At 38.8% G+C, this 23,006-nt stretch overlaps 2 protein-coding genes across 4 annotated transcripts in view; one reads left to right on the plus strand and one right to left on the minus strand.

Moving 5' to 3' along the window:
• Positions 1–23,006, plus strand: part of PLPPR1 (phospholipid phosphatase related 1) — a 464,080-nt gene that overhangs the window by 357,791 nt on the left and 83,283 nt on the right. The gene's annotated exons all lie outside the window — the stretch shown is intronic.
• LOC104653227 (acyl-coenzyme A amino acid N-acyltransferase 1-like) overlaps positions 20,700–23,006 on the minus strand; it is a 125,271-nt gene continuing 122,964 nt past the window's right edge. The window contains 1 exon segment of the mRNA XM_074395108.1: positions 20,700–22,905. The gene's annotated coding sequence lies outside the window, so the exon portion shown is untranslated.

Genomic DNA, 23,006 nt, shown 5'->3' on the forward strand with positions numbered 1-23,006 from the left:
CCTTTTCCAGTTCCACCTTTTTTTGACATTTTCTCTTATAAATTATAAGGCTTTTTTTTCCTTATCTTTAAAATAAGGGTATTTAAATACCCTTTTAAAATAAGGTACCCAATTCTGAAATGCTATGCATTTGAAAACTTTCATCTTTGAGTTTCTAAAACAAAATCTTACCACGGTCTTTAATAGGAAGTAAAATTCAGCAGGACCATAAATTTACAGAACACATTCAGAGGGTCAGAGCCAGCAAAGTCAGCAGATTTTAAAGCCTCTCCAATTTCTGTGCCTTGCCAAGTGACTGAAGTGGAGAGGCAATCTGACTATTGCCTTCTGACTTTAATTAATGTTTAATACTCAGTGGCAAAAGTGCACTTCCTCTTGTAAGTTCTCATTAAGTTCTTTTTGAGTCAGTTAACACTCTGTTTATAAAGATGTGGGTATTTTCTCTTAATTACTGTAATTTCGACTACTGCTGTAAAAATCGGTGCTCCATGTCACACTGTCAGAGATTATTACAGATGTATACCGGCTTCTCCCCTCCCTCTCCTGGAACCAATCCAATCATCTCTGGAAATTAAATGAGTTAAAAGGTTTAATAAAGAAAAGGAAAATCCAGACATACCATATCTCATTTCAAACCATTCCAGAATAAAACCAGGATGTGTTCATCAGGATGCTGAACTGTATTGTTTAAACACTAAGGATATTGATATAGAGTTCTATTACTTACAATAAATTACTATAAATCCAACTCATTCCACTGAACAAGGATGACTTGAGATGATTGATGCTCACAGAAGCACATTTTTTATTTTTAGTATTTCATATGGAGAGACACCCGGAAAGGTTTATACCCTGGCCTCTGTCCATACCTTCACTTGTTTTTCCCCTGGGATGGACCAAATTACATGATTGCCAAATTTGGAAGAAGAACTAGGCATGCATAGCTCAGCATCTTCCTTTCTCCTTCCCCTTGGGAGCCAGATACCACATGTGTTCCTGCCTGTTCCTTCCGTGTGGAGAAGGGCTGTAGTTTTCTAGCACTGTCTGTGACTGAGTAGGCTCATCTACCTAATCATGTGGTTCAGTGTTAGGAGGTCCACCTAAGCCTCTAACCCAGCCTTTAGAAGTAATGAGGGACTATTTTGATTTCTCTCACAACCTCTCTCTCAACTGATTTAAAACCCACTGTGGGCTAAAGTGGGTGCTATTTTATCAACACCACCAAAACACAAAAGCTAGTTCCAAAACAAAACAGAGCTAAAACACTACACTTTTAGGCATTTTTAGGTTTTTTTTTTTTTTTTTTTTTTTTTTTTTTTTTTTTTTTTTTTTTTTTGACTAGTCATTCTCTGTTCTGAATTTGCAGGATTTTTTTTTTTTTTTTTAGTCAATTCTTCTATACTCTCTGCCTTGTAGTGTTTAATTCTGGATCTATTGAATAAAAAGGAAGACACCTAGGTGTCAGTGGCCAGAATTGTCCCTGGCAGGAGGCTGTTATTCCTCATGCATTGATATTTGTCCTCTGTTGTATTAGGAATTACTTTCCCTATTAATGAAGACTTGGTGAGGTTAAGCGAATCATCCAAGCTTACACAGCCATTTAGCAGCAGAACAGGGGTTTGAACTGTCCAGCTCCAAGGCCAAAGTTTTTCTTCAGGAAAACTTTCACCATGTCCCTTCCTACAACACCTATACCATGCCCAGTCCTTTCACTGTCCTGACCTTTGCGGGAAGGGAATAAAGAAACGGAAAATGGTGTCCCGTTTTTTAAAAAAAAAAAAAAAGAAAAAAAAAGACTGGGCATGGTAACCCACTCCTGTAATCCCAGCACTTTGGGCTGAGGCAGGTAGATCACCCAAGGTCAGGAGTTTGAGACCAGCATGGCCAACATGGAGAAACCCCGTCTGTACTGAAAAATACAAAATTAGCCAGGCATGGTGGCACATACCTGTAAGCCCAGCTACTTGGGAGGCTGAGGCAGGAGAATCACTTGAACCCGGGAAGTGGAGGTTGTGGAATGCCAAGATCACGTCATTGCACTCCAGCCTGGGCAATGACAGCAAAATTGTGTCTAAAAAAAGAAAAAGAAAAAGAAAAAGAAAGACAAAAAAGAAAAACTTATCAGAAGAGAGCAGTGGGAACCGTCTGTAGCCTGAAGTCTCCCAGCAATAAATTAGGTCTTTTCTTGGTTTCTTTCTACCCCCAAGCAGGTTAAGCTATATACATCAAGCAGAGATTTAGCAAAAATTTTCCTATTGCAAGAGCTTAATTTTCTCAGGTACTTTTGAAAAAGGAGAAAGATTCCACATTGTTTTTTAAAATGTCTTATGTGATTATGCTATTGATTGTTTGGGGCTAACCAAGGCTCTTTTCAATTGCAAAACAAATCTGATGACCTATTTCTTTCAAATTTGTTTAATGGCTTTGAAAATGTTACTACAAAACTGAAAATGTCTTGAGCTTACCCAAGGAGTTCTCACCCTTGAGAAAGATTCATTTGTGTCACTACAATAATAAAACCCATATTTTACAGAAACATCAAAGTATACTCTATTTTAGTGAACTTTGCTCACTAGTAATTCACTTGCTTGAGAGTAGTCCATTTTTCTTCCTATTGCTGCATGCAGCATCAGAGAGAAAGCCAAGTTTATATTAATCCATATTGACACAAATATTCTGAATTCCCCTCATTATCTTCCTTATGCATTTCTACTTTTTCAGTCTTATACTTCAAACTTCCTATTTTTGATAATCAAATTTTGTGGCCTAGTTAAATATAATTTCCAAAGCATTACGCTTTCAAAGGTAAATTTTAAAATCACATACAAATACACATTTCAGCATTTGTATGCTTGCAGAAGCATAGTGGCATGGAAAGAGGCCCAAATGCAGCCACAAGTGAATGAACAAAATATTTGAGTACTGTTAGTGACATTAAGTTGAACTGATATGTGGGAGGCCAGTTTTTCTGGTGCTGTTTTCTTTTTTTAAATGTCTTCGAAAGTAAGCAACTGGTTATCCAAAGGCATTCTGTGTAGGTCTCTGAGCCTCACTGAGAAATTCTAGGATATATCTCATCTGCTTTCCTGGTTTTGCAAAAACTGGTTCAAGTAGACCAGTAGCCTTGGAGTGTCCATTCTCACTGTGGTACTAGTGTCACTGGGCAACTGGGTATCATGACATGAAAAAGCTACAGTTTATTGCTCCTAAATTGTTGTGTTTGGGGAGCTTTTTACAGGTTGAGTAGATAATTGTATCATCCTCCTCCTCTTCCTTTTTCTTAAAAAGAAAAAAAAAGAAAAAATTGGAGTTAAAGGGTAACTTAAGCAATTGCCCAAGGTCATAGATCTAATGAGTAGTAGAACTTGGACCTTCTGTTTACAAATCTGCTCTTCGTACTGCTCAGCACTGATTCACATGTCAAAATAGCCTTGGGTCTGTAATCACTTCCCTAGTCACCTGCCTGCTGAGCTATGTTTTCATGGAGAGATTAGAATTATATCAGCATTTCAACCCCATCACTACCTCACACTAGCTATGAGGTCTTGCGCAAGTTATTTTTTCTCTGTGGGCCTCAGTTTTCTCAATCAGTAAAATTGATATAAAGGCACTCAACTTTATGAGGTGTTTTTAAAAGAAATGCCCAGTTGTTCATTTCTTTTTGTCTTTAGGGCACGTAAAGACTTCCCTTTATCTTATTAACTTTCTGTTGGCTTTTCTGACTCCAGCTGGAATAAATATGTGTCTGATCCTACACTGAACAACTTTCTTACCTGATCCAACCACCAAGACCTCCCCATTTGGATCAGCATGTGAGAACTTCAGATTCCAAACCTGTATTGGAATATACATCTCATACATATAACTGACCTTTCCAAATAGACTTGAGTTAGCCTTAGAAGCACATTTATATGAAGCCCAGAATCTTTTTCTGAACTGAAACATAACTGCTACTCAACATATATTTCATTTACCAACAGATGGCTGCACTTAATTCTGTTTACTACCATAACAAGCTTCTCTAAACATAGACATGCCGAACTGGGTGTAGGTGTTTGATTTTAGAGTCATTCTTCATTTACTTCTGAAAGTGCAATGATTAAAAAATTACTTTGTAACAGGGGAAAATGAAGTAATGTCTACAAAAAGAGAAAGCTTGAATCACAAACTTAAGATGACAGTGAGCTCATCAGAAGAGTTGATGGTGGTAGAGATGGTTCCCTGTGCCTTGGTCCTGACAGAATGACCCAACAGGAATGGGAGTTATCATGGTTTCAATGTTTGTCCCTTTCAAAATTCACGGTGAAATTTAATTGTCATTGTAACAATATTAAGAGGTAGCACTTTTGAGGTGATTAGGCTGTGAAGGCTCTAACTTCATGGGTAAGATTGGTGCCATTATACAAAGGGGAATTTGGCCCTCTCTTGCTATCACTCTCCCTTCCTCTCATCTTCTGCCATGTGCCATGTATGTTTTAGCAAGGTCCTTACTAGGTGCCAACTCTTTGGGTTCTTGGACAGCTTGTAATAAATCTAAAATTTCCTTGTGATATTTAATGGGAGTTCCTGCCGAGGTTAGGAACTCTCTTTACTCCCATATGGCAGCATGAGCATGCAAAACCAAGTAAGCATATTTGGAATCTGAATATATGTTTATTCTCTTTCCTCTTCCTAATTTGAGAGCTCGAGTGAGGGCTACTAGTTCTGCCAGTGAGGCACTAGTTCCAGGAGGAAGGGAATTGCTTTCAAGCACTGCTTGATCACTGACTACTGCATATCCTGCCTTTCAAATTCCATTTTCCATAAATGAACTTCCATTAGTGTATAGGTTAAAGTCAGGATTGGCTAGAGGACTTTCTAAGAGATCCTCTTGAGCCACATAGTTCTGGGCTCTAACCTGCTGACAGTCATGTTTTTTGTCTGCTCCTTCCTCAGGAAGAAAAGTAGCTGGATTGAGGGCTGCACATGTGCACAGCTGAGTTGCAGGCCGTTCAGTTATTAAGTCCTGATATTTGCGTAAGTGGTTGTCAGACAACCATAAGCCTCCTTTAGAGGACAGAATTCCAGCTACTTCATGTGAAATCCATACAGTTAGATCTTTCCATTGCATTATTTTAACAGCTCCAGAAACCAGTATAGCCGCTGTGGCTATGACCCTCAAGCAGTGTGGCCAGACTTTTGCTACGGCATCTATTTCCTTACTTAGGTATGCCACTAGTTGTGGCATGGTCCCCTGAGTCTGGGTGAGAACCCCCAGTGCCACTCCTGACTTTTCCATAACATATAGGGAGAAGTCATTCCCTGTAGGAAGGCTTAGAGCTGGAGCCTGCAGTAGTGCCTGCTTCAGGGTCTGAAAGGCTGCCTCAGCTATAGGGTCCCATTGTATTAGATGGGTGTTACCTTTTTGGATTTCCTTAATTAGAGTGTTGGTTTGACTATTTCACCATATCTGGGAATCCACAAATGGCAGAAACCAGTTATTTCTAAGAATCCCTGGAACTGTTTTAAGGTCTTTGGCCAGGAAAGGCCAGTATCGGTTGGAGACATTCTCCATCAAGGGCCTGAATGCCCTTAGACAAGACAAGCCCTAGGTATTTTACCTCTTGCCTATAAAATTGGGTTTTTGGTTTTGAAACCTTATATCGTCAGGTGGCTAAAAAATTTAGGAGGTCCTGGGTGGCCTGCTGACACTGGATTTCTGAGTTAGCAGTTGAAAGTAAGTTATCCATACATTGAAGAACCAGGGTACCTGGATGTGAAAAATTACTAAGGTCCTGAGCTAGAGCCTGGCAAAACAGGTGAGGGCTATCTCAAAAGCCCTGGGGTAACACTGTCTGGATGAGCTGAGAATTCTGGTCTAATGGGCCTTCAATGATGAACAGAAACTGGGAGTCAGGATGTAATGGAACATACAAAAAGGCATACTTAAGGTCCAGGACTGTAAACCATTGTGCCTCTTCTGGTATTTGAGAGAGCAAGGTGTATGGGTTGGGTACAGCTGGGTATAAAGGGATGACATCTTCATTAATAAGCCTGAGATCTTGCACCAGCCTCCATTGTCAATTAGGTTTTTGGACTCCTAAAATTGGAGTATTACAAGGGCTGTTACAGAACTTCACCAGACTCTGAGCTTTTAAGTTCCTTGCAATAGCCTGTAGCCCCTTTTTGGCTTCTGGTCTTAGTGGGTACTGTCTTTTATAAGGAAGAGGGGTGGGATCCTTTAGCCTTATTGAAATTGGGAATGCATTCGTTGCTCACCCAAATTGTCCCTCCATTGCTCAATCCCTCAGGATTAATTCCCTCTTTAAATAACAGGCAGCAGAGAGGGAGTTCCTCCCTGACAATGTGCATATAGATGGCTCCTGCTCTGGCAAACAGGTCCTGACCCAGTAAGGGAATGGAACTTTCTGGCATGATGAGAAAGGCATGGGAGAGGATTATATCTCCCCAGTTACAGCTTAAGGGCTGGGAGAAATATCAAGAGACTGCTTGTCCTAGGACCCCTCAGACAGTTACAGACTTGGAGGACAACTGTCCAGGACAGGAAAGCAAAACTGAGAAGGCTGAGCCAGTGTTCAGGAGAAGATCGATCTCCTGGCCCTCTATGGTTAGCTTTACCCGGGGCTCGGTGAGGGTGATGGCTTGTGCTGGTGCTTGCCCCAGGCACCCTCAATCCTGCTGTTGGGTCATCTGGTTAGCCACCTCAGGCCCTAGGAACCTTCATCCCTGGGACAGTGTGCCTTCCAGTGATCCCCTTGGCATAGTGGGCAAGGATGAGGAGGTGGTCTGTTCTTCTGGGGACAATCTCTCTTAAAGTGTCCTGGTAGGTCACAGTTGTAGCAAGCTCTGCCAGACTGAAGGCTAACCCAAGCCTTTCACTCTTCCAAGCCCCTTGGGTCTGCTTGCCTGAAGGCCATGACTAGGGCTGTGGTCTTTCTTTGGTCTCTCCTGTTCCTTTCAGCCTGTTCCTCCTGGTCTCTATTATAGAACACCAAGGTTCCTAGATTTAGTAATGATTCTAGACTCTGTTCTGGCCCCAGAGTCAGCTGCTTCTTTAAAGATCATGAGTCAAATTGGTCCCAGTTATTCAGGATACACTTTAAGGGTGATTTTGGATTTTGCCTTGGGAAGAGTAGCACCCATCTGAAATCAAACACAGTGATGCTTGCATCCCTATTTATTCCTTGCAACAGCTAGCCTTGTGATGTCCCCAGTTATAGCACCTTGTAGTTTCCTTGCACCCTAGATGCATGATCTTCTGGGCCTCCCAAGTGCTGGGTTTAATCATGCTTACCAGCATCATGGGCACATGCTCACTGTCTAACGTCCTTATGGGCCACCATAAAGACATGGGGACTGCTGGGACTAGTGGCTCTGTACTTGCATGTCCTTGAAGAACTAGGTCGGTGAGACTGGGCAATGGGTGCCAATATTCCCCAGCAAGAGTTCAATTAACATAGGCCTGACCATAAGGCTGCCCTACAGGAATAAACTTCTTGAGAGGGGCCTCTAAGCACAACAATCTATTTATTTAATACATATTTTACTGTACTTTAGGTTCTGGGGTACATGTGAAGAACATGCAGGATTGTTGCATAGGTACACACATGGCAAATGTGGTTTGTTGCCTTCATCCCCATCACCTATATCTGACATTTCTCCCCATGTTATCCCTCCCCAGCTCCTTCCCCCATGGACCTCAGTGTGTGATGCTTCCCTGCTGTGTCCATGTGTTCTCATTGTTCAACACCCACCTATGAGTAAGAACACGTGGTGTTTGATTTTCTGTTCTTGTGTCAGTTTGCTGAGAATGATGGTTTACAGGTCATCCAAGGCCCTACAAAGGACATGAACTCATTGTTTTTTATGACTGTATAGTATTCCATGGTGTATATGTGCCACATTTTCCCTGTCCAGTCTATCATCGATGGGCATTTGGGTTGGTTCCAGGTCTTTGCTATGGTAAACAGTGCTACAATGAACATTCATGTGCATGTGTCCTTATGATAGAACAATTTATAATCCTTTGGATATATACCCAATAATGGGATTGCTGGGTCAAATGGAATTTCTATTTCTAGGTCCTTGAGGAATTGCCTCACTGTTTTCCACAATAGTTGGAACTAATTTACACTCCCACCATCAGTGTAAAAGTGTTCCTATTATTTCTCCACATCCTCTCCAGCATCTGTTGTCTCCTGATTTTTTATTGATCACCATTCTAACTGGCGTGAGATGGTATCTCAATGTAGTTTTGATTTGCATTTTTCCAATGAAATGACCAGTGATGATGAGCATTTTTTCATGTGTTTGTTGGCCTCATATATGTCTTCTTTTGAAAAGTGTCTGTTCATATCCTTCACCCACTTTTGAATGGATTTTCTTCCTGTAAATCTGTTTTAGTTCTTTGTAGATTATGTATATAAGTCCTTTGTCAGATGGGTAGATTGCAAAAATTTTTTCCCATTCTGTTGGTTGCCAGTTCACTCTAATGACTTTTTCTTTTGCTGTCCAGAAGCTCTAGAGTTTAATTAGATCCCATTTGTATATTTTGGCTTTTGTTGTCAATGCTTTTGGTATTTTAGTCATGAAGCCCTTGCCTATGCCCCTGTGCAGAATGGTTTTGCCTAGATTTTCTTCTAGGGTTTTAATGGTGTTAGGTCTTATGTTTAAGTCTTTAATCCATGTGGAGTTCATTTTAGTGTAAGGTGTCAGAAAGGGGTCCAGTTTCTGCCTTCTGCACGTGGCTAGCCAGATTTTCCAATGCCATTTATTAAACAGGGAATCCTTTCCCCATTGCTTGTTTTTGTGAGGTTTGCCAAAGATCAGATGGTCGTAGATGTGTGATGTTGCCTCTGAGTCCTCTGTTCTGTTTCATTGGTAGCACAACAATCTTAAAGAAGGTAATGGTTGGTCTCGGGACCTGGGCCACCTCCCCCACCCCACTTTCCATCATAGGAATATGCCCTAGGGTTGTGGAGGCTGTAATTAACTACTTGAACCTCTGACCAGGTCTAACTATGATATTCCAGGTGGAGAAGTTCTGCCATACAGAGAGCCAATTCTAGGCAAGAAAAATTGTACATTATTAGATTCGGGAACCACTCAGTTTGACTGGGAAATTGCAGGTTACGAAAACAGAATGTCCTGTTGCCTCCAGTACCCTCTGATAGACTCTGGCTCTGTTAGGACATAACCTAGCTCTGTGGACTAAGGGAACTGGCCCTGTGCATTGTAGGAGGTCCTTATGTGTAGGAACTATCTTAGAACAAAGAGCCAGGAAGAAGTTTGCCTTATGGAAATCTGGACCCAGGAAGTGGTGATCTGAAGGTCTGGGTGTGACTTGCATAGGCAGCAGCTGCTTTAGCAGCCTGGGCCCAGCTGCTGACGCTGAGCACAGCCACACCCAGTCCCTGCCGCCCAGTTTCCGGAGGTGGTACCCACCAGACCTTGCCTCCACCACTGCACATGGCCCCACACAGGCTGGGCTGTCCAGTGCTTTCCATAGATGGCGCCCACCTGGCCTTGCCTCTGCCACTGCACAGGGCTGCTATGCCTGGTCTTTACCTCCTTAACAAATTTAAAAGCAGCTCATGTACAGATAAACAAAAGGGATCCAATAACCCTCACCACTCTGAATTCTGACGTCTCTCCTGGTTGGCTTGCCAAATGTTTAGCCAAGAGTTGGGGAGAGAGTGGGGGCATCCTGAAGACACTACCAGTTTCCTGATCTGAGGTCCTTGGCCTCTTTTACTCCAAAGAATGGGGAAAGGGGCCCTGGAGGCATTGTGAGCTTACTGTTCAAATAAATATTGTTGATCCAAAGAGTTTTGCAGAAAAAGTGATTTATTAGACAGAGAGAGAGGGAGAGCAAGAGAGAGCAAGAGAGAAAGATTACTCTCACACTGTGTGGGAGGGGAATCCCCAGGGGATATTTGCATAGGTGTGGAGCAGTGGAGTTTTAACCCTGGAGTTATTCCCGCCTCATTCATGTTCTCATCCAATGAGAGGAGTTCTTCTGGACGTCCTCTGGAGTGACTGATCTTTGACTCCGATACCGGATTGGCTGCTTGGTCTGCAACAGAGCCCCCTCCCCCCAGAGCTTTCCTAGGGCTTTTTGGACAAAGAAGCCCACCTCGATTCATCTATCTATCCCACATGGGGAAACCCAAAGAACTTTATGTTCCCAGATGGGGGCATGGATAGAGGCATGACACCAGGAAACTCTTGCCTTTGAAACCACGCCCCTTGTGGACCTGGGAATAGAAGTTTCTTTTCCTTAACACAGTCCCTCACTACCATGTAATTCCAGAGTCAGCTAAGGCTACCCTACAGCTTAGTATCATTATAAAAATGTCTCAATCCTCCATTCTGTACTTCCAGAGATCCAGAGCCCTACCTAAGATTTCTGTAATTCTTAGGGTAGGGAGAAGGTAGTGAGAGGCAAGGACTGAGAGAAGGATTTACATTTACATGGTCTCTTCTAGTTTCATGCTCCTGATTCTGTGTATTCAGCCTAGTTTGTGTGACTTCTCTGTCATTCAGGTTCTTCTTTTTCTTGTGTCATCAACATGGAGCCAAGGTGTTACCTCACCCTACCCCCTACTATTTGTAACATACACATGCCCACTCACAACGTAGTTGTTTTTAGAAAGTATACAGAGAAGAGAGTTTACCTTGAAATACTGTAAATAACTTCATATTTAAATTAGACATTTTAGTTCTAAATTGCTTTCTCATCATGTGGAGAGTGTAATTGGCTACTTTAACTCCAGAAAACTATCTCAATGGCTCCCCACCTCTTCTCTCTCTCCTGGTTTACAAAATTTGTAATAATTAAAAACGCAGTGCCATTTAGCACTCCTTTTTATTAACTTGGTTCCTATTGCTTCCTTAGGGTTTTACTTTCTCTCCAATGTCCAAGTGTATTTTTTTTTAAAAACAAAAAAAAGTTTTATACCTTAATTACTATAAGGACTTATTGAATTGAGATATATATCTCAGGAATTAGAGAAAGCAAAATCTCAACTAGGAATTCCTGTTCCAGGATTTCAGAATATTGTCCCATAGGCCAAGGTAAATTTTAGAGCAGCATATTTAGCCTTTGTCTGCCAATTACTTAGAAGTGACTTCATTGATTTGTATTAAATAAATGAAGGTAAAATCTGAATGAACCTTAAAAGTGGGTGAGAATTAGTCTGCCTTCTTATTCTCCAAGTAGATTTGAATCAGAGAAATGTAAAGATGTATCTGTGTTTAAATGTATCCTTGCTGGCCGGGCGCGGTGGCTCAAGCCTGTAATCCCAGCACTTTGGGAGGCCGAGGCGGGTGGATCCCAAGGTCAAGAGATCGAGACCATCCTGGTCAACATGGTGAAACCTCGTCTCTACTAAAAATACAAAAAATTAGCTGGGCATGGTGGCACATGCCTGTAATCCCAGCTACTCAGGAGGCTGAGGCAGGAGAATTGCCTGAACCCAGGAGGCGGAGGTTGCGGTGAACCGAGATCGCGCCATTGCACTCCAGCCTGGGTAACAAGAGTGAAACTCCGTCTCAACAACAACAAAAAATGTATCCTTGCTTTTTGCTCTTTAAGATCCCAAATTTCATTAAGTCTCAGGATTCTAAGTTGTAAAACATATTCTTGAGTACAGAGATTAAAAAAAAAAAAAAAGCTGGGATATCAAGTTTTTCTATAAAGTATGACGATTCGTATATAATTATATCTGACATCTAGCATTTATATCATTGCAGATGTGGAAAAAATGCATTTATTTTCAACGGTGTTCAATAATCTTTCTATCCATGAAAAATTGTTAGTCTTATGTGTCTAAGGTAAATAAGTGCAGCTCTTTAGCTCATCTCTGCATTCCACATTTGCATATTTTATTTTTTCCCCTGATTCCTTTCATGATTGTATGACTTTGCCTATATGAGTAGAAGGGGTGAGGGAAGAACAGACCAGTATTTGTTGTACTGAATAAGTTTTGAACACAGGGAGAACTGTTTAATTTCTCTCGTGACAGTTAGATGGGAGCTGTAAGCATTAGTGATGCTAGTTCACCATGATGCAAATTCAGCTCTCTTCTCAATTCCTGGGATTGGAAGGGCTGAATCTGCAGCTGCTGCGAATATTAGTCTCTCTTTAAAAAAAAGTTTTTTTAAACCTCTAGCATCTTTCATTTATCTTGGAAAAGCCAAATATGTACATGCTGTACTTTCATTTTCTAAAGTTTCCTTTGAAACAGATGACATTTCTATGTGAATTTTTTCTAAGAAAAAAAAAAAAGTTTCTTATCTGCTTTGACTTGTTGATTATTTCTAAGTGCTCAGAATTACCAAGAGCGCGTCTCTGGGTCTAGCTCTCCTGCTGATAGAACACCAATGCCCCCTGCTGATAAACTTTTGAAAACCTTTCCTTAGAAAATTAGGACATAAACCTCTCACAACAGGCACAGTATTCACCAGCTTTCTCTGAAAAAGATGTGTGCTTGAAGGCTCATCTTAGTGTGCCTTATTAGCCTCTCATTAGTGTAATTTCCTCTATTAGTCTTTACTAAAGCAGCTAGGAAGTTATTTCATGCTTGGCTGGCTTTATTTAAAAAATAATTTTAAAGATAGCAGCAGAACTTTATATCTGACAAAATGGGAACCAGAACAAACATTTGATTATAGCAATGTAATTCCTGTTGCATTATGTTTCTATCTTGAGGGGTAGAGTTCCTCACGATACCTTCATATTTGTCTGTTTCTTCAGTGTTTATAGAATCTCTGGTAGAGAGACTTTAAAGCCTGTTGTTCGAGATTTAATTGAATGCCTTCTAATATCTCTCCATCAGTTAATTGTCAGGGTTGTGTTTGATTTTCCCCAGCAATAGAAAATATACTACCTATCAAAGCAAACCATTGCATCTTTAAACAATTCCAAAAAAAGTTTATGCAGTTTTTTGTTTTTTTGTTTTTTTTACTTCCAAATACATATTGGACCAATTTTTACCCTCTGGCTGTTATAACTTTTGCTATAACAAATCTAATTTCTCATAATTCTTCTAATATTTGAACAGAAGAACCACATCCTTCTCCTGGCATTCCTTTCTTCCCTAGGAAAAGTAACATCAACTGTCAGAGAAAAGGCAAATATTTCTATAAATGTGAGACCAAAGGACAGAATGGTAGTAGAATATAAAATTCCTATTTTAAAATCATAGACTAATTGCTGCCCTCTCTCTTTAAACTCAAACACATACACACATGCACACTTTCTTCATAGTTACCACAGCACACTTGAAAAATGACCATTTTTTTTTACTTAACATGTAATAATTGTAATAATATTTATGGGATACAGTGGTATTTTGATAAATGTATACAATGTGTAATGATCAAATCAGGATAATTAGTGAATCTAATATCTTGAACATTTTTTCTTTGTGTGTGAACATTCAAAAATCCTCTCTTCTAGCTTTTTGAAAATATGTATTAAATTATTAACCCTCAAAAGCAAATGGAACAAAACCAAAAGTAGACAAATACGACTTAAACTAAAAGCCTTCTGCACAGCAAAATAATCGGTAAACTTATAGAATGGGAGAAAATATTTATAAACTATATATCTGAAAAAGAGATAATATCCAGAATCTACAAGGAATTTTTTTTAAAAAAGTGAAGTCATTAAAATGTGGGTAAAGGAAAGGAACAGGTGTTTTTCAAAAGACAACATGCAGGTGTGTCTTTCAACATGTGAAAAATGCTCAACATCACTAGTCATCAGAGAAATGATTAAAACCACAATGAGATACTATCTTACACCAGTCAGAATGACTATCATTAAAAAGTTAAAAAGAAACAACAGATGTTGGCAAGGATGTGGAGAAAATAAAACACTAATACATTGTTGGTGGGAATGTAAATTAATACAACCTCTACGGAAAACACTATGGAGATGACTCAAAGAACTAAAGAACTAAAAATAGAACTACCAAATGATCCAGCAATCTCACTGCTGAGTGTCTACCCAAAGGAAAATACATCATTATGTAAAAAAAATACCTGCGCTGTTATATTGATCACAGTACTATTCACAATAGTACAGTCATGGAATCAACTTAAGTGTTCATCAATTGATGATTAAATAAAGAAAATGTGGGAGGGGGTGCAGCTTATATACAATTGTTTGAGCTCCTTGTATATTCTGGATATATAGCCTAGATAGATACAGGTGTGTGTGGGTGTGTGTATATACACTATATTTTCTTTATGCATTTATTTGGTGGTGGACATTTAGGCAATTCTATATCTTTGGTATTGTGATTAGAGCTGCAATGAACATGGGGGTGCAGGTATCTTTTCTGTAACCTTCCTTTCCTTTGGATAAATACCCAGTAGTGGGATTGCTGGATTGTATGGTAGTTTTATTTTTAGTTTATTCTATATAGATAGGCTATATGTGTATACATGTATATGATGGAATTTCATGCGTGTGTGTATGTGTGTGGGTGTATATATATATGTGTGTGTTTGTGTGTGTGTGTGTGTGTGTATAGAGAGGCACACAGTGGAATACTACTCATAATAATGAAATCACATCTTTTAGCAACATATATGGATGGAATTGGAGGTCATTATCCTAAGTGAAGTAACTCAGAAACAGAGTCAAATACTGCATGTTCTCACATGTAAGTAGAAGCTAAACAATAGGTATACATGGGCAGAGAGTGACATAATAGACACAGGAGACACTAAAAAGTGAAGGGTGGGAGAAGGGTGAAAAATTACCTATTGGGTACAATGTCTGTCATTCAGATGATGGGTAAGCTAAAAGCCCAGACTTCACCTCTGTGCAATATGTTTATGTCACAAAACTGCACTTGTACTCCCTATATACATAACAATAAATTTTAAAATTATTAACCATACTCACCCTACGGAACACCAGAACTCATTCCTGCCATCTAGCTGTAACTTTCTATTTATTAACAAAGCTCTTTTTATCCACCTTTCCTTCCTATCTTTCCAGATTCTAACAACCACAATTCTGTTTTCTCCTTCTATGAGCTCACTTTGTTTTAGCTCCTACACATGCAGTGTTTATCTTTCTGTGCCTGACTTATTTCACTTAACATAATGTCCTCAAGGCTTACTCATACTGAGTAGCTGAATTTGTGTGTGTGTGTGTGTGTGTGTGTGTGTGTGTACACATACACCATATTTTCCTTATGCATTTATTTGTTGGTGGACATTTAGGCAATTCCGTATCTTCGGTATTGTAATTAGAGTTGCAATAAACATGGGGGTACAGCTATCTCTTCCATATACTTCCCTTCCTTTGGATATATACCCAGTAGTGGGACTGCTGGATTGCATGGCAGTTTTATTTTTAGGACTTTCAGAAACCTCCATGATGTTTTTCATAACGGCTGTACTAATTTACATTCCCACCAGCAGTGTATGAGTCCCTTTTTGGAAGACTAGAGGTGGGAGAGAGGGAGGTAAGGATAGAAAAACTGTTGGGTACTCTGCCCAGTACTGGGCCATGGGATAATTCATACCCCAAATCTCAGAATCATGTAAAATATGCTCAGGAACAAACCTGCACATGTGCCCCCTAAATCTAAAATTCAAGTTAAAAAAAATAAAATTTGATTTTTAAAAAACAGTAACAGTTCCTCTTTCATTGCATCCTTACTAGCAGTTATGTTTTGATAACAGGCATTCTAACTGGAGTAAGAAGATAACTTATTGTGGTTTTGATTTGCATTCCCATGTTGATTAGTGATGTTGAACATTTTTTCATATACCTCTTGGCCATTGATAATGGCTTTTGAGAATTGTCTATTCAGATCATTTGTCTGTTTTTAATCAGATTTTTATTGTTGAGTTCCTTGTATATTCTGGATATTCCCTTGTTAGATTAATAGCTTGCAAATATTTTTCCCATTCCACAGGTTATTACGTCACATTGTTGATTGTTTCCTTTGCTGTACAGAAGCTTTTGAGTTTGATATAATTCCATTTGTCTATTTTTGTTTTTGTTGCCTATGCTTTTGAAGACTTATGCATAAATTTTTTGCCTAGACCAATGTCCCAAAACATTTCTCCCATGTTATCTTCTAGTAGTTTTATAGTTTCAGGTCTTACATTTAAGTCTTTAATTCATTTTAAATTGATTTTTGTAAATAATGAGAGATCGGGGTATAGTTTTCTTCTTCTGCCTATGGAGGTCTAGTTTGTTTCTGCATCACTTATTGAAGAGGGTGTCCTTCTCCCAATGTATATTCTTGGCACCTCTGTTGAAAATCAATTTGCTCAGAATATGTGGATTTGTTTATGGGTTCTCTATTCTGTTTCATTGATCTGTATGTCTGTTTTTATACCAATACCATGCTATTTTGCTTACTATGGCTTTGCAGTATATTTTGAAGTCAGGTAGTGTGATGTCTCCAGCTTTGTTATTTTTGCTAAGTACTGCCTTTGCTATTCAGGGTTGTTTGTGGTTCCACACAAATTTTAGAATTGTTTTTTTCTCTTTCTCTGAAGAATATCCTTGGCATTTTGGTTGAGATTTTATTGCATCTATAGTTTGCATTGGGTAGCACAGTCATCTTAAAAAAAAATACCTCATTCTAATCTCTGAGGATGACAGAAAAACTATCTTTGAATTTAGTAAAAAAGCCAATTTCAGCTTCTATGAAAATGTGACTCGAATATTCTTCAAAAGATTCAATCTCAAGCTTCCTTCTTAAATGCCTCTAAGTTGTTATCAGACCTCCCTTCTTCACCTACACATTTTTAAGCAAGCAGTGTCAGATGAGGATTTCTGATAAAGTTGGGAAATTACTGAAGTTGGATTAAGGTTTTGAAAAATCAGCCAATGTCTGAGAAGGCCAATTAGATCTTTGTTAAATGCTTATCATTCCATTGAGTGTCCTGCCACTTCAGGCAGATGTAAAATCAAGATCCTTGTGCTTTCTGTGTAAGTCTCATCCCCTCCTTTTACTCCTTTTATTTGCACTTCTATTTGCTAACTGTATGGGTAGCCAATAATGAAATCATTGCCATACTTTACTTCAACCCAGTAAAACAAGCAATAACCTTGTCATTAGTAACTAAGACCAATAGCCCCACAAGTGTTCATGGGCCTTGTTTTGCTACCATGCCTTCAAAGTTGCTCTTTGCTATTATAATTTTCTTAAAATAATGCAAGATGGATGTATGTCTTGTGTTCTTTCCAAAGCAGACACTGAGATGGAATAGGTACAGGAAGGGTTTATTGAGGAATATGCATGTGAAAAGAGAAGGCGACAGTACTGGACAAGTGGAGACATCACTCGTGATGCAGGCAGATGAAGTCCCTGCCAGCCTAAGGGGGGTGTTCTAGAGCAAAGGTTGCTCATTCAAGGAGTCCTCACTTGTACGAAAATGGCTAGCCCAGGGGTGTCCAATCTTCTGGCTTCACAACAAAATCTCATGTTTTGTGAAAGTTTACAAATTTGTGTTGGGCCACATTCAAAGCCGTCCTGAGCCACATGCAGCCTATGGGCTGCTGGCTGGACAAGCTTGAGATAGACCTTCACACCCCATTTTGGTTAGACATTGACTGGGGACATTCTAAGAATGTGGCGTTGGCTACCATTGCCTTACTCAGCCATTGGCTGGGGCCTTATCTGAAACGAGCAAGCTCACAGTTCAGATATGAAGTAGAACCTGAAGGAGCCAACAGCTGAAGGGTGCCAGATAATCACATTCCTTGTAACTGGGCAGCAAAACCTTTCTTAAAGGGAGATCTGTGTGTGCTACAAGTCAGTTTTTGTCACAATGGTTTATTGTTATCAAATCAATCAATCAATCAACATTTGTAGTGGTTGTTTTTAGCTGTTTCTGGGTAACAAACCACCCCATTTTAATAGTTAAAAGCCCCAAATGTAATAATTTTTTAAAATGCTTTTTATTTGGTACCCTAATTTGTGGATCCAGAATTTAGAAAGAATTAGGCTGACTGGCTCTTGCTTAGGCTTTTCATGTGGCTGCAGTTATCTACTAACCTGGGCATCCAGAATGGTTCACAGGTCCTTGGCAGTTGAAGTCACCTGTTAGCTAGGAGTTTGCTGGCACTGGCAGCACCAACATGTGGCCTCTTTATGAGCCTTGGGCTTCTCAAAGTATGAAAATGAGTGAGTGAGTTTGGAGTGTGAGCACCTCAAGAAGAGACATTCCAAGAGACCAAGGCAGAGGCTGGAATTTTTTTTCTTACCGATACAGTATTGGAAATCCTGCCATATCCTTTTAATCCCGTGCCATTGTTCAAGCAAACCACATTCAAGGAGAAGAGAATTAGATTCAACCTTTCAGTGGGAGAAGCAGCAAAGAATTTATTGCCAACTTTGATCTTCCATCTTTGTGTTTTATTAGAAAAAGAGTGCTTGCTCTCAATCCTATTACAATAGATACTGTTAATTTTCTTTTATATTTGTGATGCCTCACCAGAATAATTTCCATTTTTTCAATAATTGCTCCTTTGACATGATGTTGGGTTTCTGATTGTTCTCTTAATATTTTTCAGTTTAGATCTGCCTTAATCTAAAAGCAGCATCACACCAGAGCATTCTAAATGTAGACTGATCATCCTACAGAAAAGCAGAACTGTCACTGCCTATATGTTCTAGAACTGCTAATGGAGCCATGGGAGACACAAGCTTTTGTGGAGTTTATACCACGATATTCATGCATACTGAGTTAACCTATTCTAGAAACATTAAGTGCTCACTGTGTACTGGGAACTATAAGTAGTGAGGCTACAAAGATAACTAGAACTTGGTAATTTTCCTTGAGGAGCTCACAGTTTGATGGTGAAGATTGTCATGCAAACAAGTACTTATTGCTCTCTGTCATTTACTACAGTAGGAAAATAAGGCTCTAAGTAAACACAAGAGAAAATTTCTAATGCTTCCTGGAAAAAAATAAGGAGGCTTCACAGTGCCCATGAACACTTGAATTATGCCTCAAAGAAATTCATTAGGCAAAGAAATGGAAGAAAAAGTCATTGCAGCAGAAGGAAAAGCATATGAATAGGCACAGAAGTATAACAAAGTGAGACACATGTAGGTAACCTTACCTGAAATAGAAATGTATGATTCATCTGTTGGATACTTGCAGGTGTCAGCTGTGAGATGAGGTTGGAGAGGTAGAGAGGACCCAGGTCATCAGAATCTTAAATTTCATAGTAAGGAGCTGGGATTTTTAGCCTCTAGAAAAAGAACACTCATGAACTTTTTAGAAAAAAAATACATTAGTGGAAGTGTGACAAATGGATTCTTCTGGACCAGACCAAGACCCAAAGTTGGGAATCTAGCTAAGAGACTTATGCTAGAAAGAAGCAATGAGGGCATGAATTAAAGAAAAGCAGATATGAAGAGGAACAGTTTTCAGTCATATTAAGGAGATTAAATTGATCAGGTTTACAATCTGGCTAAATATGGAGTGGAGAAAAGAAAGGAGACTCATGGATGACTCAATTTTCTGTCTTGAATAATTGTATGGATAGTGCTCTAATTTTCATAGAAGGAAGTACTGTGAGAGGAGGCTTCAGGAGGTGGAGGGAGTGGACAATATGGTTCAGATTGGAAAGTCTTGACTATAGGGTGCCTAAGAAACTTCTCGGAGAACATAAGTGAGGATTAAGAAATAAGGGTCTAGAGTTCAAGAGAGTGTTTTGGGCTGGTACTCTAGATCTGTGAATCATTGAAGTATAGGTGGAAGCCACTGGAGGAGCTCAGTAGAAGCAAGCTCTAGAACTTAGGAAAGGGGTTTACATGACAAATGAATATTTCAACATATAAGAAACAGCTGAAACCCTGGGAGTATATGACATTCCTCCCAGCATAGTAGGGAAAGAATATGAGTTGGTGGCAGAACCCTGGAAAACATGATTATTTGAGATGTGCACATGAGGAGAACTGACGAAAGAGACTTGAGATGGAATTCTGAGAGCTCGGAAAATTATGACAAAAAAGGGAGGCAAGGGCAGAGAGATAGTCAAGAAAAAAATGGAGTGAACAGGACTGTCAAATGCTGCAGAGATATCAAGTAATGTTAGGACTGAAAAGTGCTTAATGAATTTTTCACCTAGGAGGTTGATGACTTTAATGAGATTGATTAGAGAAGAGTGAAGGGAGCCAGTGAAGTTAACTCCCATATAGCTTGGTAGTATAGAAATGTAAACAGATTGAGTGGTAAAGGCAGTAAAAATAAAAATAAAAAATAAAAGCATGGCTTTATATTTTTTGTTTCAAATGTTATGCTCAGAAGCAGTGAAGATTAAATTAGTTGACAGCTGAGAATGAGTGTTTACTCCCTAAGTTTTATTCATTTTTTTTAAGGTATTTGTTCTGTTAAGGTCCATCTATGCCCTCCCATCATCGTCACCCCTTATTCTTTTAGAACGAAGTGTTAGGGGTTTCTGTTTTTTATCTCTCTGATTTTAAAAAAAAATCAATCTCTCATTTCAGATATAGCATTAATTAAGATAGATTATTTCACATATCAAGTCTCTATAATTTGGAGACAATCTTTTTTCTATGTTGACAAAATGCATCTTTGATATAGTGAAAATTATACTGAAGACAATGTTAAAACCAAGATTTTTATTCAGTAAAAGATACCAGAAAATAAAAAGTTAAGTCAATAAATACCTGAGAAAATTTGTCATGTATGTATTTGATAGGATTAGTGTCCAGAATTTATTAAAAACTACAAGTCAACTAAAAGAAAAATAGAATGAAAAAAAAACACATAAATTGGCATTTTATTAAAGAGGAAACAGAAAGGGTAAATACAGATATGAAAAGATGGTCAACATTAGTCATTAGAGAAGTGCAACTTAAGAATACAATATGCCTACTAGTACTGGATTTACTAGCTGAAAGACTACACTAAGAATTCTAAAATCCTGGTGCTGCACATGAGAAAGAAAAACCACTTTAAACACAATTTGGTATTAGCTTACAAAGTTGAGCATGTATATTAACCTATGTTCCAGAAACTCCACTTGTAATCACTTGCCCTAAATAAACTTTATACATATCTCATTAGACATGATCAAGATAATTCATAGCAATTTTACTTTATAGCAAAAAATAAAAAGACTCAATTTAAACAATATAAATAAATGAACTTCAGTTATAGGCAAGAATGTAGATGAGTATTAGAATATAATGTACAGTGAAAAAAGCAAGACTGATATCATTTTTATTTAAATACATAATTTAGGTAAACATACAATGTGCAATAAAATTATAAATATGAAATTTAGAAAAATGGTGACTCTTTGGGAAATGTATCAAGTTAGGGTTGCAACAAGATACCGTACGCTAAGATTAGAGCTGTATATACAAGAAGTTTCTATGTCATTGATGGTGTCCTACTTCAAAAATTTGGTAGTATGTCTTTTTATTATGTGTACAGATTACACTATATATTTTTTCTAGTGCATATCAATTATTAAACACTACAAAAGTAGGAGTCCACTGGACTTGGGAGAGCTCTGTATTCTTACCCAAGTTGTTTTGCTAACTTTTGCTGGAACCACAAACAAGCTACTTAACTTGTCTGAGCTTTGGTTCCCTCATCTGTAACTGGAAAGACTGGGTAATTTCTAAAGTACCTTCCATTTCCAACAATTTTTAATCCCATGAGCCAAAGAACTAACAGAGTATGTAAGTCAGGGAACTTCCCCAAGTACCTTTCAAATTACATATTTTGACATAGACTCAAAATATGGAAAAGGAACAAAGAATATTAATCTGCCAAGTTATTCTTAATACATGGAAAATCCAAATAAGGAGAGACAAATAAACAAGGTTTTATTTGGTTATTTGAAACTATATTGTTTTACCTCTGAGTCAAAGAGCTACTTACCCATAATCTCCCATATACCTTTCAAAATTGAAAAAAAATATATAAAAATAAAGATTTGTATAAACACTGATATCTAGAGAAAAATAATACTCAAATGCCAAAAGTCTCAGTAAATATCTCCAGATATGGCACAGACTGGCTCATAAAAAGAGAGAAGACAGTGAGGCCGACTTAAAAAACTTCTTGCCCACCCTAAGCAGTAGTAGCACTTGAAATAAAAACGAAACTCCTTAGAAAAATCCCATTAACATTCCCTAATGAAGAGGAAAGAGACAGACTGTGAGACATACAGACTCAAACCATTTTGACTTTTCACCAATGCCGATCAACATGATAGCCAATGATAACAGCATATTTATAGTGCATATTATATGGCAGAGATAGTTCTGAGCTCTTCAGATAATTAGCTTATTTAATCTTCATATTAGCCCCCAGTCGATAGATACTAGTGTTTCCATTTTACAGATGAAGGATCTGAGGTATAGAGAATTTAAGTGATGATTCACTGTAATTAGTGAGTGGCAGAGGCAAGATGCGAACCCAATCTTTTTGCTTCTAGCATCTGGTGCCTCAATCACAGAATTATGCTATCCCTCAACGGCAAAACAAAGTAGCTCTATCTGGGGTCCATCACTGTAATAACACTGTGTAACAAACCAATCCAAAACTCAGTGACATATAACAGTAGGCATTTAGCTTACCAGTTTGTAGGTTGGTTGTTCAGACTATACTGGGCCATTCTCCTGATCTTGTCCAGGGACGCAACTAGGTCTCAGAGTTGACCGGCTATTGTCTGTGGTGCACACATCTGGGAGTAATTTTAGTATCACCTGCGTGACTCAGCTCTCTTCTGTGAATCTTCCACATGCTTCCAGCTGGCTAACCCAGGCATGTTCTTCTGGCAGACATGCAAAAGCAGGTATGAACTCTCAAATGCCTCTGCTTGTAGTCATATTGGCACACAGCTCCACTGGCCAAAATATGTCACTCTTCCTATTTAGTGAGAGAAATTACAAGGAAAATGGCATGTGTGTAGCAAGGTCTCATAGAAGAATTACTGCAGAAGCTGTTCTGTGCACCTCTTAGCATGGCTA

Source organism: Saimiri boliviensis, chromosome 2 (genome assembly GCF_048565385.1).
Source record: "Saimiri boliviensis isolate mSaiBol1 chromosome 2, mSaiBol1.pri, whole genome shotgun sequence".
NCBI lineage: Eukaryota > Metazoa > Chordata > Mammalia > Primates > Cebidae > Saimiri > Saimiri boliviensis.